Genomic DNA, 17,840 nt, shown 5'->3' on the forward strand with positions numbered 1-17,840 from the left:
TTTAATAAAAAAATAGATTGGGAATATGAATGGCTATTCTAATTCCATCTATTTTTTGGCATAGACATACGCTCATTTTGGGGGCAAAATTGGAATATGTCTTCCTATTCCCAATTCTGATTGAGCGTACCAAACAGCGAATATAGAACATATTCTAATTTTCTCTTCCTATTCCACTCTATTCCAGCAACCAAACGGGGCCCGTTTGGTTGCTGGAATAGGAATAGACATTTTGGAATATGTTTTCTATTTTCTATTTGGTTGACCAAATCAAAATAGAGAATAGGGTTTCATATTCCAATTTGACCCCTAAAATGAGCATAAGTCTATGCCAAAAAAAATGTGTTATTAGAATAGGCCATTCCTATTCTCAATCCTATTATCCCAAATTTTATAAATTTTCGGGTTCGTGAGCGAGCGCATAGGGGCAGGGTCCATGAGCAAGCACATATTATCATACTAATGTGCATTTTGGCAGGGTTTTTTCAACGGTGGTTCATCTGCAAGGGCTCCACCGTGATTCTCAAATGTGATTCTCTCTCTCTCTGAGCTTCTTCTCTTCAAGTAATGTTGTCTTGTAAGATCTTTCTTTGATGTTTGTGTCAATTTCGCAGGATTTATGAAAGGAGATTGGGATTTCCTAAGCAACTGCAGAAGAAGTCAGAATTGCATCGATAGCATTTGCCACGCATCAAAGGTTAGTCTAGGTATGATTAATGTCTGATTCATCAATTTTGGGAAGAGAGTGAGAATTAGTGAGATCCAGATGTCTGAATGATGTGAGTATATAAAATTTTACTAATCTTTTTGGATCTGCAGGTTTACTAGTTTGTGAGGTCTCTTTTAAGTCTACCCATAATTTATTGTAAATTATCTGATGACAACATTTATAATATTACTTAAATCAAAGTAAAAGCTCACAGTGATAATAACTTCTAAGTAGTGCATGAAGTTGACTTCTAATGTCATTGTTAGGTAGGAGGTCACGTGAAATGGGCTTTTTGGTTGTTAGGGTTCCTAAGGATGTAGCAGTCAAATTCAGGGTGTTGCACGAGATCCAGGCTGTTGTTTGCTAAATCTAAAATGACGCCTGAGCAATTATCTCGAGACAGTATTCTAAAGCGAGATAATTGTCACACATCATGTGAATGCGAGATTTTTTTATATTCACAATTTAGGGTTCCATAATCTTCCTTTTATTGCACTTTGCCAGAAATATTTTCATTCTCTGTATCTTGGCATATAAGTTATCATTCAAAACTTCTCAGCTACTTTGGGGATTTACCCTGTCAATTGTTTAACGGAGAAAAAATGCCCTACCCTGATCCTCGATTTCGACTTCCTATGTTCTCACCTACCCAATTGAAACCGAGTAAATCAATTTTCTTCTATGCCCTAACATTGTAAGGGCACAAACATGACAAGTCATTACATGTTCAGGGGATTTTAGGTTTTGGAACTACTGTATACTACTAGGGTATGGAATATGTTAAATCACTATTTATTTTTCACAAAGTACTAATTTTCCCCTTGTATTTACTTGAATTTGAGAGAATGAGAGATTTTACGTGTACTAATGGAGCCGAGGTTTTTTGAATGCAAGATCATATTTATTTGTACTAGATTTGTTTTATACATCTCTTTCCAATGGTAGTATGCTTAGATTTCCTCTTTTTTTGGTTTCGTTTTCTTGTGGGTTTTGTAATAAGGTCACAATTTAAAGTTGATTTATGTTTCTAAGTTATTTTTTAAATAAGAATAAAGGGCTAATAAGGCTTTAGGTACTGTGTTCTTAAGAGCATATATGGCGTTCAAGATATGCTAGGGTTCTGTTGACTTTTTGTGTGCATAGGAGGATTGTTGTTAAGCTTGGTTGGGGGTAATTATACCATGTAAGTTTGCTACCATGTTTCCTCATTGTACTGCTAGAGCAACATTCAAAAGAAATTCATTTGAACATATTAGAGTTGAAACACAGCAACAACTACAATGAAGAACAAAGTAGTGGCTTTAGACGAAATAATAGATCAACAACAACATTTCTAAAAAGGTGAATAAACATAGCAGTCCCAGAAGAGTATGGACAACACTTTTGCCTATAAATATTTTGTACAAGCTATCATTAATACAAATAGATAAAAAAAAATCTTGAGTTTAATATTAATAATTGTCTCTTTTGATAATTTCCATTGATATCAGTGTAGTAATCTTTGTTATTATTCTTTCTAACAACCTCATTAGTATTAAATAATTGTCATGGCCTTCATGTTACCCAAAAAAATGTTAGAGAACATATGTCTCTTACATGTGCCAACAACCTTAGAAGATGTGGTTAAATAACAATAAAGTTTCACTGGTGCTCATAACATATCAGTTGTTCAAATTCTTTAATTGTAATAATAAAATATTCAAGTGTCAGATGTAAGATTTTATTATTTATCTTATATTCATATTTCTTCTCTAATTCTCATAGTCAGTTTTCTCTTGACAAAGGTGGTCTTGCCTACAAGGTCCATTGTATAAAATTATCAGGCTATTGATTGTTTACACCATTCAGATTATTAGAAGCTTGAAGCTGGGAATTGTAAATTTTGACCTGCATAAGGTTGGATACAAAAAATGGTGAAAGATATTTTAGGGATGAAGTATAGAGTTTTGTGGTGACAAAATATGGTGTATGAGTTTTTCTGGCAGTGGCTTCTGGACAACTATTCTTAACATTTTCCTTCTTGAACATTGTGCTAACTTTCTTTCAACCTATTTTCCAGCACATTTTTTTTCTTGTACCAGTTCACTGAACAATCTTTGGACAAGATAATATCTGAGATTCATAGCAAATGTGATTCAGGCTAGTAAATATTGTTACGTGAATAAATGAAAGTTGTAGAATGCAATTTATGTTTATTTTTAGTGTCATCTTTATGGATGAAATCCATGATTAGAGGCTTTTTTTTATTTGGTTGAAGACCAATAGGAAGAATGATGTAGAACAGTAACGAGTGACCTTGAAATATAACAGTAATGGTGTAGAACAATATTGCGATCTGTTGAAATTAATTCAAAAATGAAAATATTGTTTTCCTTACAGAATTTGAGGTTATTTTTAATGGATCATAATGTTGACTATATCAACATCTATGTTTTGATATATATTATGCAGTATGCTGTTATAAATATCTATGTTTAGTATGTCTATACAAGGCCATGCGATTAATGCTTGCCCTACATTTTATATACTTATATATTGTTATATGAGCACACCAAACATTTAATCCATTATGTGGTTGTAGGTCATTCGATGGATCTTATTGATGATATAGAAATCCATTGTTAAGAAGATCAAGGTCATGCACCTACTCGTTGTTTTGCTTGCTAGCCTTGTCGTAATCATAGTAGCATCTTCTAAAGAAGCTAGAACTCAAAGATGTAAGTGAAGAAGACCTTTACATCCTTTTTATAAGCGCATTATCCATTCAAATAATACTGATTGCCATGACCAAATATGCATGAGTAGAGTAGCCTTCTTTTGCTTGGCCACAATTCTAAGGCAAAAAGGGAGAATTGAAGATATGCCAAATTTAACATTAGAAGAATAACTTGTTATGTTCCTCCATACCATTGGCCACAATCTAAGGAATCGTAAGATTGGTCATAACTTTGATCATTTTGGGGAGACAGTGAGTCGACACTTCCACAAGGTCTTGAAGGTTCTCTTAGGGTTGCGTAATGAGAATCTTTTACTCCCTATTGCAACCACTCTTCCAAAAATAGCTAGGAAGGATTGTTTTTATTCGTTCTTCAAGGTAAATATAGTAGTTCCATGTATTTCATCACTACAAACTTAAATAGTTTAATATGTATTTGATAAAAATATTGCTTATTGTAAGATTGTATTGGCGCAATTGATGGAACCCATATGCCAGTTACGGTTGATGTGGACATCCAAGACAAATATTGAGATAAAAAAGGCAACTTGTCACAGAATGTTTTGGGTGTTTGTTCATTTGACCATAAGTTTCAGTACTTTCTTGTTGGTTGGGAAGGGTCTATTACAGATAGTCAAGTGCTTGCTTCGACTCTCTCTAGAGCGGATCCCCTTGTGGTTCCCCCTTGTATATTAATTTGTATTTTTATATGGTTATATATTGATTATATTAAATGAAAACCTTATGCTATATGTTGACTATAACTTTATTTATATTTGCATAGGAAATTTTTGTTTGGTTGATGTCGGGTATCCAAATGTACCTGGATTTCTTGCTTTATACCAATGTACGCGTTACCACCTAAAAGAGTTTTGTAGAGCAAACCCCATCAACAGTCCTCAAGAGTTATTTAACCATTGACACTCCTCTCTTAGCAATGTGATAGAGCGCACATTTGGTATCTTCAGCCAACGCTTCCCTATCCTTAAGCATGCGACATCATATAATATCAAGACCCAGACAAAGATTGTTTCAGCATGTGGCATATCACACAACTTCATTACGATGGAGGATAGTATTCCATCATAAGTGAAAATTGAAGAGGATGATGATGATCGTGTTGGGGTTAACGTACCAGTTCTTGAGACTTATGGGATGAACCAGCGAGATAGAGATGACTGGGGGAAATTTCAAGATGAAATAGCCCAAAGGATGTGGGAAGACTACAACTCTCGAACTTAGTTGTTCTAGAAAACATGAACATTTATTTGCACTTTCTACTTAATATAAATTGCACTTTATACTTATGGGTATCAGACATTTTAGTTTGTCTGGTATGTATGGACTTATATAGATTTTTGAGATATTTAGAATTAATGTACTTGGTATTTCTGTAAAAAGGCTTTGTGGCTGCAACATGTCTGGTACTTGGACCATCTTTTATTATTAATTTCTGAATATAACTACATCTATTCATCCAAATTTACTCATTACCTACATAAATTGTCTACATAACTAGTTCATAGTTTAAAATATATATTTTTTACATAAACAAAGCATAGATAAAGTGTTTTAAATAAGTTACTATTATACTGTTGAGCCTTATCCACACAAAAAAGATATCTGTGACCAGTATGAAGTTTTTGTCTTTTCCTTCAATCTCTGACAAGCAAGTAGTCATTCTTGTTTCTAAACAACCTTGTATTATTTTAGATTCTCTTTGTTTAAGGTTTTATGTTTACGAGAACTATCATACTACTGAGCCTTATCCACGAAAAAATATCTCTGTGACCAGTATGAAGTTTTTTTCTTTTCCTTCAATCTTTGACAAGCAAGTAGTCATTCTTGTTTCTAAATAGCCTTGCATTATTTTAGATTCTCTCTGTTTACGAGACCTTATGGTATCCAAAACCTAAATATTTTGACTTGTGTTTACTACATAAAAATTTTCATTTTCAACTTTTATGACACTCATAAATTTTCTGCAAGCATTGACTAACATCATGTAGTAGATATGGTAGAACAACCTTCTTTTACTTTTTATTCTTCTTTTCCAAAGCACAATTCTTCATTGATTTCTCTTAGTGGGGTTTATATCTAAAAAAGTAAGGCCTCTCAAATGAAACAAAAGATAGGAAGGTTCAACAAGGTGGTGCTACAAAAAATGGAAAAAAAAGTTGGTCTTCGATATCAAAAAGTGGAAAAAATAAAGTCCATGTACAATTTGAACTCTGGAAATTTGAGCTCACACTCATATCTCAGGGCTAACATAAACATAATTATGTTATAAGAATCTAATATGCCAATTAAGCCTAAAAATTATTTCAACTAACACAAAAAAGAGTCTTAAATCTCATTTTCTCTCAACTAGACCTGGAAGAGATTCAACAAGAACAAGGATGATTAGTATGTTCCATTAGGGCAGGAACAGACTGGTTCTCACTTGAGTTTCCTTAATCTAAAAGAGAATAAGCTTTATCAATTTTCCCTACTTGAGCATTCATAGGATTCACAAGAGGGGTATCATTACTCTCAACCTTGTTCTTTCTTTGCCCCTCATGACATTCTTTATATGCAAAGGTGGGCGATGGTGGTATCTCCAATTTCTAAAAGTTTTCATAGAAAGCACTATGAAATGACGTTGACCATTATGAATACCATATGATCCTAAAGGAACCCATATCCTAAATGGATCTATAGTGGAAGGGTAGGTTTTGAGTGACCTTGTGGGGCTTCTCCATTTCAAATTAATATATCCTGAAGATCTACAAAAATATGGTCCATGGAAGATAAGTTTCAAAAGGGTATTCTGGCTTATCTCTCTCAGCTTGTCACTCTCTAGTCTCATTCATGGTGAGAAAAAGGTGTATGTGATTTCCAAATCCAAAATGGTTTAGCAGTATAAAAAAAGAATGGCTTCTACTGAGGATATAATAGACTAATGTTGTACAAGGCCTTAACTATGCTGTCTGAGAGATATGGTATGGGAAGATTCTTTTGGCTACCTCAGATTGAACACTCCATCAATTGTGTTTCCTTGTTGCAAACTTATGTTCTTTTCTTGTAAAGTTATTGTCAGTATAGTAGCCACTTACGAACTTTATTGAGGAAATATGACATAACTTTTGGTCTAGGAATATCTAACAACAGTGCTTTTTGAGTGTGTTGTCCTCTTCATCTGTCTAAATCATATGTACCATCCGAGTTATTCCATTTCTTCACTTGAGGTTGCCCTTAAAGCTTTGTTTTCATTAAAAATAAAACCTCCTCAAGCGTGCAATGAATCATTGCATGAATGTGAACAATAAATAGTTTTAAATACATTATGCTTGCTATGAGTATCACGTACTTAATCATTTGGCCACCCAAAAAATTGTTGCAAAAGCAAATAGCAGATTAATTATACTTTAAAGGCCATAACAACATAAATACAAGCCTTTTAACATAACTAAGTTCCCATGGGATGAAGCTAGCTCATGATTAGTATCACAACATACAAAATGAAAATTTTGAAAAGGACTCTTGGCATGCACCTTTCACCGTATCATTCTATTTTGCAGCAATACATAGTAGCGGTTTAATAGCCAACTATAATAGCCTTCACTTCTACAAAAACTCAGGTTTTCTTCCAGGATGTGCTGCTCCTACTCCAAATTTATGAGATCCTTCTACAATAATTTTTATGTGTGGCTAAGATCCCAAAATTTTATAAGCTTGTATTTTTCTTGTCTTTTCTTATCTACTACTTAATATAGAGATTTTGGCTTTCTAAAAATTGGAACTGGGGTTTCCTCATTTCTTTAACTTACAAATTCTCACAACTTCCATTTAGTTGCTAGATCACTCATATGTGAATTTTCCATTAAAGTGTTTTTTATTGAAGTAGAGGAATAAAAGTGGTATAATCCAATTCCAAATGTCTCTTTCAGAAACCCACAAATTCTATATATAGATATAAACTCTATGTCGGTATCATCTGACTAATCAAGCTTTTGAGTTATAGTGGATATAGTGTGAGTGATACTTTGGTTATCCACATATTGTTGTGAACTAACTTGTTCAACAAGCCACTGCACTTGAGATGTTTTCTAAAGAAGTTGTAATTGTTGTGATTGCTTAACCTATTCTGTCCACCATGCTCTTACTGAAGCTGTAAACTTGTGATAATATTTTCTAAGAGGTGCAGTATCATGGGATAGGGTCATATTCATGACACTTGCAAGACAAATTTTAAGAGCTTTAAGCGAGGCTAAGACATCAAATGGTATATCTTCTGAACCACAAAGGTCTTGGAACATTTGTTTTTATAATTTTGAAAGAGAGAAAATGTGATATTGCTATCAGCATTAGCATTTAACTATCTAGTTTTCTAGTCAAGTTTATTGATCCATATTTCATGAGTAGTAGTTTACACAAATTCATCTCATATGATAATGAATAGAACACTTGGAACTCATTGCATCTAAGTGATGCTCAAAAAGGTGAAGCACTAGAGATCAGCTCAACTATAGGTCAGCTTCTATGCAAGCTTCCTCTATGGTTAAAACCACTCTTCTTGTAACCTCATTTGCAAGCAGGGTACAACCAACCCATTTGCAAGTAGAGTGGGTTTAACCATAGACACAACTCCATACTTAAGTGTGCTTAACTAGGAAGTCTCGATGCCCAACCCTATTCTATTCATTATTGTGAGAGATAGATTTGTGTAAACCACTACTCATGAAATATGAATTAATGAGTTTGACTCAAAAACTATGCAGTAAATCCTTAAAGATAGAAAATGAAAATGAGTACACAACTACTAGCGATATTTACTTCTATGCTATAATGAACAATTGAATTTAATAATCACATAAATGTGTACAGATTATTAGTTGCTTGAAAGTTTCTTGAGACAACTTTCAGTTTTTAAGGAATATCTTGAGATATCTTCAAGGAATTATGTGAAACATTTCAGATTGATATTCATACCCATATTTACTGCATTTTGTGCCTCCATATTTACTGTAATCTTCCTTTCCTCTATGCTTTGATTAATATTTGTACCATGTTCATATTCTATCGATGTAGGGTAGTTGTTTAACAGCATAAATGACATTCAAATTGCCTTGTTGGGGTAGCAAGTAACCTCGCACGCATCTGTCTTCAGCTCTTGATATATTTTTGCATCTTAATGATGACAATGAATTGTTTTCTAAAAGTATTGTAGCTACCAATTCATTGTTGAATATGTCATTTACCAATCTTTTGACGAGTGTAGATGACGATCTTCGGGTGATCGCGATTCATTCATCATCTAGAAATACAAAAGTAGTTTGGACAAGAGACATGGAGCGAAAATTGTTGGATTTGCTCCATGAGCAAGTTCAGTTAGGCAGAAAAGGTGAAGGTGGGTTTCGAAAAGAAGCTTGGACTGCCATCAAAAGGAGGTTCAACGAAGACATGAAGATGAATCTAGGAAGGGAAAACTTTAAGAACAAATTAAAAACATTGAAACAAGGGTACATAATTATGAAAGAATTGAGAAATATGAGCGAATTCGCATGGAATGAGAGTACGCAATGCATTGACACTGATGATACTGTATGGGAAGAGTTGTTGAAGGTAATGTAGTCTTGACAATATTTTTATGTAACTAAAATATCTCTTTATTAATTGTAATAAAAGACATATATCTAATTCCTTTTTCATCATATAGAGGAGGGATTTCAAAAATACCAGTGTACAAGAGGCATCCATTCCTCTATTTCAGTGACTTAGCAGTCATTACTAGGAATGACATGGCAGATGGAACTCAAGCTACAACAACCATAGAGACCAAAGATGGTCACCTTTTTAATGAGGCCGTTCACCTTGACGATGATAGGGACTTTAATACACCCATGGATGACACTCCTGTTGTTGATGAAGAGTTTGTTCATGAAAATATTTCTAGTACATCTGCTAGACAGAGTCATTCCACACCTACGTCAAGAAGGCCAAAAAAGAGGAAGGCAAGCATGGCTTCTTCTTTGAATTTTATCTGTGAAAGCATCTAGGACATATGTATGGGCATGAAGGAGGCTTACACTATCGAAGTTGACAAAGGAGAAATTAAGCAAGATGTAACAGCTGAATTTGCAGCCCTCAAAGCCATACCTAGAGTAAATCAAGAGACTCTGACTGTTGCATATGACACTTTCACTTTCAAACCTATGAAAATATGGGGTTTCCTACAGATGAGTGTAGAGGACAGGGAATATTATGTGAGATATAAGTTCGGAGGATATCACTGATATCACAATTCTTCACTTTAAGAAGTGTTATTGTAAGAACACTCACATCTATTCAATGACTCATATTTGATATGAGACCTCCTATTTTTTGAGACTATGAAACTTACCATCTTTTTGAAGCAATTTAATGAATCATGATTTTTAGAATTGTTGTAGCTTCTTCATTCCTTGTGTCATTTTCACTTCATTAGCTCTAATCTTTCATATTCTGTTGTTGTGTTGTTTTAAATGGAACAAATAATCTTGAACCTATATTTCATAGTGTTTGAGAAATCAGGCCTCTTCATATACCTAAATTGCAGATGATAGTCATGTCAAGGCTGTGGTAAAGTAGAACATAAATTGCAGAACAATATGCCTGAAAATAATCCAGCGAAGGTCAAACTAGCTTGTTTGCCTCACATTCTTGGAATACCAAAATAGTCATAGATTTTAAATTATTGGTTGGCATCCATAACCTACAACCAGTGGCCAAGCCTAGGAAGGCTACGTATGAAATTTCTCGGTAATGTAAATAGCGTAAATTTTTGGGCAGTGGCCAAGGATAATAAGGTTAATATTTTGCATTACAGATCCTTTTTCTGGAAATCAAATTTCTTGTTTCTAATTTTTCATGTTAACTTCTAAATAAGAGGACATGGTAGTAATAGTTGCAATTGATCCATGTAAAATGCATACTGTAGTCAAATTGTGATATTGCTATCTTATGTAGTTTTCTTATTCAAACTCATTCACATCAATCCATCTCTCAAGAGAATCATTGGCCCATGTTTGATGAGTAATGATTCACACCAATCCATCTCTCCATCTCTTGTGAGAATCATCGACCCATGTTTGATGAGTAGTGATTCACAGAATTCATCTATCATGAGAATAATCGAACACTTACTCGTTGGATCTAGGTGATGTGTAGTACTACTCCAACTGTTGTGGAAATATCTAAGATCCAATGAGTGCTAAGCGTTGAATTTATTTTCACTAGAGTGTGAATCACTACCCATGAAAAGTATGTCAATGAATTTGACTCAAAAACTACAAAGTTAAATCCTGATAGTAATATCACAAAACTAACTACTCTCCTCTAGCGACGCATACCTTACATTCATTCTCTTGCATGGCAACGTCAGCTGCAGATGGTCATCCATCCAGAAGTGTAGTTGTAAGGATATGTGCAAAAAAGTGAGGGTATGCATAGAATGCATAGCCTTTGAGACACTATCACACTATTTGAAGTGATTTATAGCTCTAAGATGGTGAAGAATAATGTGTCTCAATCCTACCCATTGACAAAATTATTTATCAACCTATGGTCCAGTGTGTAAATAAATTGAATAAACTGCCTACTCTTTTTCTACTATTATTATATATTCTATGTAAGAATTCTTGAGGGTTTTTATTGCCTTTTTAAAGAGAAATATGGCCTATCTTCCTGTCTGGGTTGAACACTTGAGTTCCAAAGTAGAGTCAGTGTGCTTTTTATATTATTGTTGGTTGCATTAAAGATCTTAAAAAAGCTTATAACCGAATTTATTGTTCTATGGAAGAATACAAATTGAAAATTGAAAATTCCCTTCTCTTATGTATAGGAATCAAATGACCATGTTAGAGGAAGAGAGTAGAGAGGGTTGTATATTTTGTAAACAAGTAAAGTAATGTCTTCTAAGTATATAAGGAAGAGGGGAGGGCTCTATTATTATTATTTTTATGGGCAGGACATGTTTTTAAAGAGTTTTATTTTTACCTATTCTTTGTGGGGGTTTTAGGGAAGAGTATTGAGGAGACCATCACACATTAAATTCCAGGTCCGTGAACATACCAAATCAGATTTGTATTGACAAGTTAAATAGACTTGGTTCGTGGTTTTGTAAAGCTATTTCTTCTTTTGTTTAAGTTGATCTTTGAATCTATCTAATTTCCTACTATAGATTATTTTGCTTGAATGTTTGAATTGTGTTGCAAGTGTTTGCCAAAGGGTTGTCTCTCTCTTCTTTCAGCACTAGTATCAAAGCCAAAATATTTTGAGTATGTAAGAAATCTCACTGAAAGAAGGCAATATGAAGTATGAAGTAATCCAACAAGTTGTTGTAATCCATTGCAATGGGCAAGCAAAGCCATGGCTGGACATAGAATTTCCACAACTAAGACCTTTTTGGATGAAGTATTTGGATTACTTTGAAAATTTCATTATTTTGAATCCTTTATTTGTTCTTTTATTTATGTCCATCAAGTGATAAATGTTTTCTATGCACATATGCATTAAGTAATAGACATTTTTTGTTAAGTGTTGCAGCATAGCGATTGCAATGGAGAATTACCTACTTGGTTGTGTACATTTTATCTCATTTTAGTGAAATGGTGTCTATGTCCATGGATAATCATGTGTCAAAAGTTGTAAGTCATGAGGTATTGGCATTGCTAGCAAGATTGGACTGAGAAGTCACAACATAGTCCATTGAGTACAGATATCAGAATATATTTTGCACTTTTTTAGTAATTTCTCATTATATTTATTTATTATTTATATAGGGTTGATGGATTTGATAACTTTTCCAATGTGTCGATGTGGTGCTAGAGCTATAGCAATGAAGATTTCACGTACAGAGAATAATCCTGGGCATAAATTTTTGTCTTGTCCAGATAAAAGAAAGGTTGTTACTAATCTTTTATATGTTTATTTTTTATTTCATTATTCTGGAAAGCCCTAATTTAGTTTTCGAATGCAAGGGGAGAATGGCTGCAATTTCTTCAAGTGGGTCAAAGATGACTCATCTATGTTAGCCACATCAAAATCTATCGAAGAAGAAAGGAACGATTGTAAGCTATGTATTGTGCGGGAGATTGGTATAATGGCAAAATCTGAAATCATGTTTCAACATAGACTTAATTCTGTTCTGGTTTTTATAAACACACTATTGGTGATGGTGATTCTAATTTTACTAATGAAATGATCATTTTGTTGTAAAGAACAATTATGATCATGGAAACTAAATCTTTTTTGATTTCATTTATAACAATTATGAATGGAGACTAAATCTTTTTTTATTTTGTATATAAACGATGAGCAAATTTTACTAATTTGAAGAGTATATTATTGTGTATAACATTTTTTTGTTTATATCCATTCATTTAAGAAATGTTAAAATTAATTAATTTCTTATTAATTTCATTGGATAAAATAGAATTAAAAAATATTTTTCTTTACTAATAAGTTTAAATAATTAACCAAATCCATTCATTTAAAAAAGTCAAAATAAATTAATTTCTTATTCATTTCATTGAATAAAATAGAATCAAAAAAATTATTTTTTTTACAATAAGTTGAAATAATTAACCAAATCCATCCATTTAAAAAATGTTGAAATAAATTAATTTCTTATTCATTTCATTGAATAAAATAGAATTAAAAAAATAATTTTCTTTACAACAAGTTGAAATAATTAACCAGATCCGTTCATTTAAAAAAAGTCGAAATAAATTAATTTCTTATTCATTTCATTGAATAAAATAGAATTAAAAATAATAATCTTTACAATAAGTTGAAATAATTAACCAAATCCATTCATTTTTAAAAATGTCAAAATAAATTAATTTCTTATTAATTTCATTGAATTAAATAGAATTAAAAAAAATCTTTACAATAAGTTGAAATAATTAACCAAATATAATAATATATTAAAACAAATAAGATGTATTAAAATAGAAACTTAATTGTATTCCAATTCCAATTTTGTAGAACCAAACAAGAGAGTAACATATTCTCAGTCAAATACTAGGCGAACCAAACAAGAATGGGATTACTCTTTTCCATTCCTCTTCCACATACACATTCTAATTTTCTATTCCTATGCTTGCAACCAAACGAGCCCTTAAAGTGAAGACCAAAAGTACCTATGTATGTAGTTATATCAAATGTGTTTTGTTCTGTGGTATATTTAGTTTGTTTGTTTATGAAAGGTTAAAGTTGAATTGTAAGTTTTAAAAATATTGGGGGAATAAATATTTTAATATAAGGTCAAAGGTCTGAATTATATCAATAAGAGATGCAAGCTGTCATTTGAATTTCTAGCTTAAACAAAATAGAAGTAGCAATGTTCCCATTCAATATATATTAAATGGTAACTTTCAAAAGAATTTCAGGTTTTCAAAAAGTACCGACTATCCAGAAATCAACATTCATTACAATAGTACATGTCTATAATGTATGCAATCAGAATCTTAATTCAAATATTTCATCAATGACATTGATAATTGTATGATACAATCTATGTTGAATTGATAATTGTATGATACAATCTATGTTGAATTGATAATTGTATGATATAATCTATGTTGAATCTTGATGTGAGTGACTTGCTATTGTCTAATTTTCTATTCCTATGCTTGCAACCAAACGGGCCCTTAAAGTGAAGACCAAAAGTACCTATGTATGTAGTTATATCAAATCTGTTTTGTTCCATGGTATATTTAGTTTGTTTGTTTATGAAAGGTTAAAGTTAAATTGTAAGTTTTAAAAATATTGGGGGAATAAATATTTTAATATAAGGTCAAAGGTTTGAATTATATCAATAAGAGATGCAAGCTATCATTTGAATTTTTAGTTTAAACAAAATAAAAGTAGCAATGTTCCCATTCAAGATATATTAAATGGTAACTTTCAAAAGAATTTCAGGTGCTCAAAAAGTACTGACTATTTAGAAATCAACATTCATTACAATAGTACATGTCTATAATGTATGCAATCATAATCTTAATTCAAATATTTCGTCAATGACATTGATAATTGTATGATACAATCTATGTTGAATCTTGATGTGAGTGACTTTCTATTGTTTGAACAATGTAAAACTAACTTACTTTGCATTGGATAGAAAGTCTTATTGCAATCAGAATCTTAATTCATATATTTCGTCAATGGCATTGATAATTACATGAGACAATCTATGCTGAATCTTGATGTGAGTGACTTGCTATGGCTTGAACAGTGTAAAACTAGCTTATTTACATTAGATAGAAAATGTAGCTTCAAATAGGATGGTGCCCTAGTATATTAGCACCAAATTCACCTTATAATATAAGAAATATAAAAGATAAATAAGTTAAAAAGAAAATAATGCAAGAATAGAGAAAAACAGACAATTCATATAGTTCATAAACAATTGTAGGTGAATTAAAAGTCATCTTCAACATTCTTATTTACAAAATTTATTGTGTATGAATACAATGTGAGATTAATTAGACTATTCGTTGATAATGATTACATAAAATGCTAAAATAGAAAAAATGTAAGCCTTCTATTTTGTGCACCCTTACAATATACCTAAAAAAAAGAAAAGTTAATAAATATATTATCAAATCATTATTAAAAATAAAGAGATTATTTATTTACAAGTTCCTTATGGATAGTTTATAGAGTATAAAAATAGAGATGCAGATAGAGGAAAAGAGAAGGTTAAAAATTTATATAAAATTCAATATTTTTTTTTTAATAAATTTTTTGATCGGTAAATGGCCATGGCCATAACTATTTTTATTAATTTAAATTTATAATTTACAAATAGATCCCCCATTCTAACGGGCACTGGTAGGAAAGAACGAGTAAAGAAAACCTCCAGTCTTGCCCGGGACTTCAGTCCTATATTATACATTAGTAAAAAGGGCATACCCCAGTGAAAGCTTCATTATAAAATCCATATCTATAACCTGCCTTTCCCTCCAAGCTCCAAATTGTTATGGATGTTAACAAAATCTGTCTTCAGTCATTGTAAACATCAATTTGTTAAAGGTTAACAAAACCAACATAATTATTTCTCATTGTACAACCAGGAGGCCCATATTAAGTTTTAAATGAAAAATAAGTCTTATTAGGAGATTAATTAAATTTAGATAATACATATTGGTTATGCTTTTTAATAGATTAATTACTAATTTCTGTTAATTAATATAAGATTGAAATGATTTATGATTGAAGATTAGATTTTTATTAAATAATCTAAACTAATCATAAGTTAAATTTATATTGATTTTAACACTTGATAATTTATTAAAGCTAGGTCTGATATTTTCACACGAATCCAGAGGGGAAGCCATAATGACCATAAAATATTGTTGTAGGGTGCCCAATCTTTGAAATTTTATGCCTCAAACTTCATGTATGTATGAAAGACCAGGAAATGAAAGACTAAATTTAAACAATCATAGATTGGAAGGTGGATCCAAAATATCATGACCAAATCAATCCATATATCAAAGCAAATTATTTCTAAAAGTCATTCCATTACTATAGATTAATATGTACAAAAACATAAGTTTTTTCGAAAAGTTTGATATGGACATTAATTTAAAATATGCCCTACTAACAGTTTGGCCGAATATCTGCTAAATCTGTTATCTACTTAACATCCATAACTAAAATTCACTAAAATCCAAAATTTGGGTTAGAGTATTATACATGTGACCCATTAACATCTTAATATTATTCTATCTTAAAAATCATTATGATTTTTGTAGCTTCATGCACGTTGGTGGTTGTGGAACCTGGCGGAAACTTGAATGTTGATCTTCCCCTACTAGTTCTGTCATAGTTTGGCAAGCAGAATTCCACATTCTCCAGATTATTAAAGTCTACATCTGGATGGATATAGGCATCATACTTCCCTAGGTAAGTCATTAACCAATCCCTTTCATGATCTTCAACAATTCCCCTCCATCTTAAAATAAAGTTGATACTCGCCTCCATTCGCGACCATTCTTTAAAAAATTGGACATTGTCTCTGACTACCATGTAAGGGCATCTAGGGCTTCTTCCTATTTCAGGGCTATTCACATCAAATTCCATGTAGGCTTCAGGAAGAGGGATGCCAAGCCGAGCGTCAATATTTGCAACAACAATTTCCAACCCAACTAACCAACAAGGTTCGAAAAGATTATGGGTAATCCTGATGATGTCCCATTTTTCTACCCTAGCTCTAGCTAGACATCCTACCCAGAGCCCAACTATGTCACTATTAGTCCTCCATGAGTATTTGTAGCTAAAAACCCCTTCTCCTAAGACATGGCTGACTGCTACACGACTCATATCATCTATGGGCCTTAACAGATGATTCCAGCGCTCTTGTGTGACCGGCCCACAAAAGGCCATGGTGCATTTTTCAAATGCATGAAACAAACTTATGTTGGTATCCATGACACTCAGAGCAGACTGCTATCTGTTAATTGAAAGAGGCTAAAACGCAAACTGAGGTGAATGAGAAAGTAACCTCTGTTCCTTAGATAAATAGGTGGCATCGAAATTTCTGGAAACCTCATAATGGCGATGACATCCAAGTGAATAAAATATTTCCTTGCTAATTCATCATTTAGAAAGGATGGAAATACTTAGGTGAGAGATTTTGCAATCTTGGTACTCTGCCCCAAAATGTGTGGAATAAATATCTTCGTCGGAGGTTGAAGGAAAATGATTATATTGCTATCGAAAGTAGTTTAGCGTTATGATTAAATTCTACTGTGTTAAAGCCATTTGTACCTAAGTTGGCTAATATATCTGCCTCTTTGTTACCTTCTCTATAAATGTGAACATATCTTATTTCTTCAAATGTTAAAAGAGATTTGTTAATAGCTTCTAGTTTGGAATTTACCACCCAGTTTGGGGTACTTCCTTTCCTGAGAGCATTAATGATGATTTGGGAATCTCCTTCTATAATAAGTTTTTTGATTTTAAGTTTAATACATAGGTTGATACCTTCTTCTACTGCTTCCAGTTCAGTGATATTATTTGATACCTTGTTTGGAGACTTGGATCTTTTGATAATCCAATTGCTTGATTCATCCCTTATAATACATCCAATTCCTGCTTTCCCAGGGTTTCCTCTTGAAGCCCCATTGAAATTCAGCTTAGTCCATCCTAGAGATGGAGGTTCCCATTTACAGTCAAGTCTAGCTAAGTCATTCTTTTTTTTGTAGTAGAGGGGAGGATTGATTAATAAAGGCCATCATTTTTTTTATTTCTATGTCCCATTCAGAGAAAGATCCTTCTTCTCTAGGTCTTTTTCTGAGATTACTGTTCATTACTTCCGAAATAGCTACTTCTATTTTTGTAAATAGAGCTTGTTTTGATAGACATTGATCTTGGAAAATTTGACGA

The sequence above is a fragment of the Cupressus sempervirens genome, chromosome 10 (genome assembly GCF_028749045.1).
Source record: "Cupressus sempervirens isolate cs-2001-9-10 chromosome 10, ASM2874904v1, whole genome shotgun sequence".
NCBI lineage: Eukaryota > Viridiplantae > Streptophyta > Pinopsida > Cupressales > Cupressaceae > Cupressus > Cupressus sempervirens.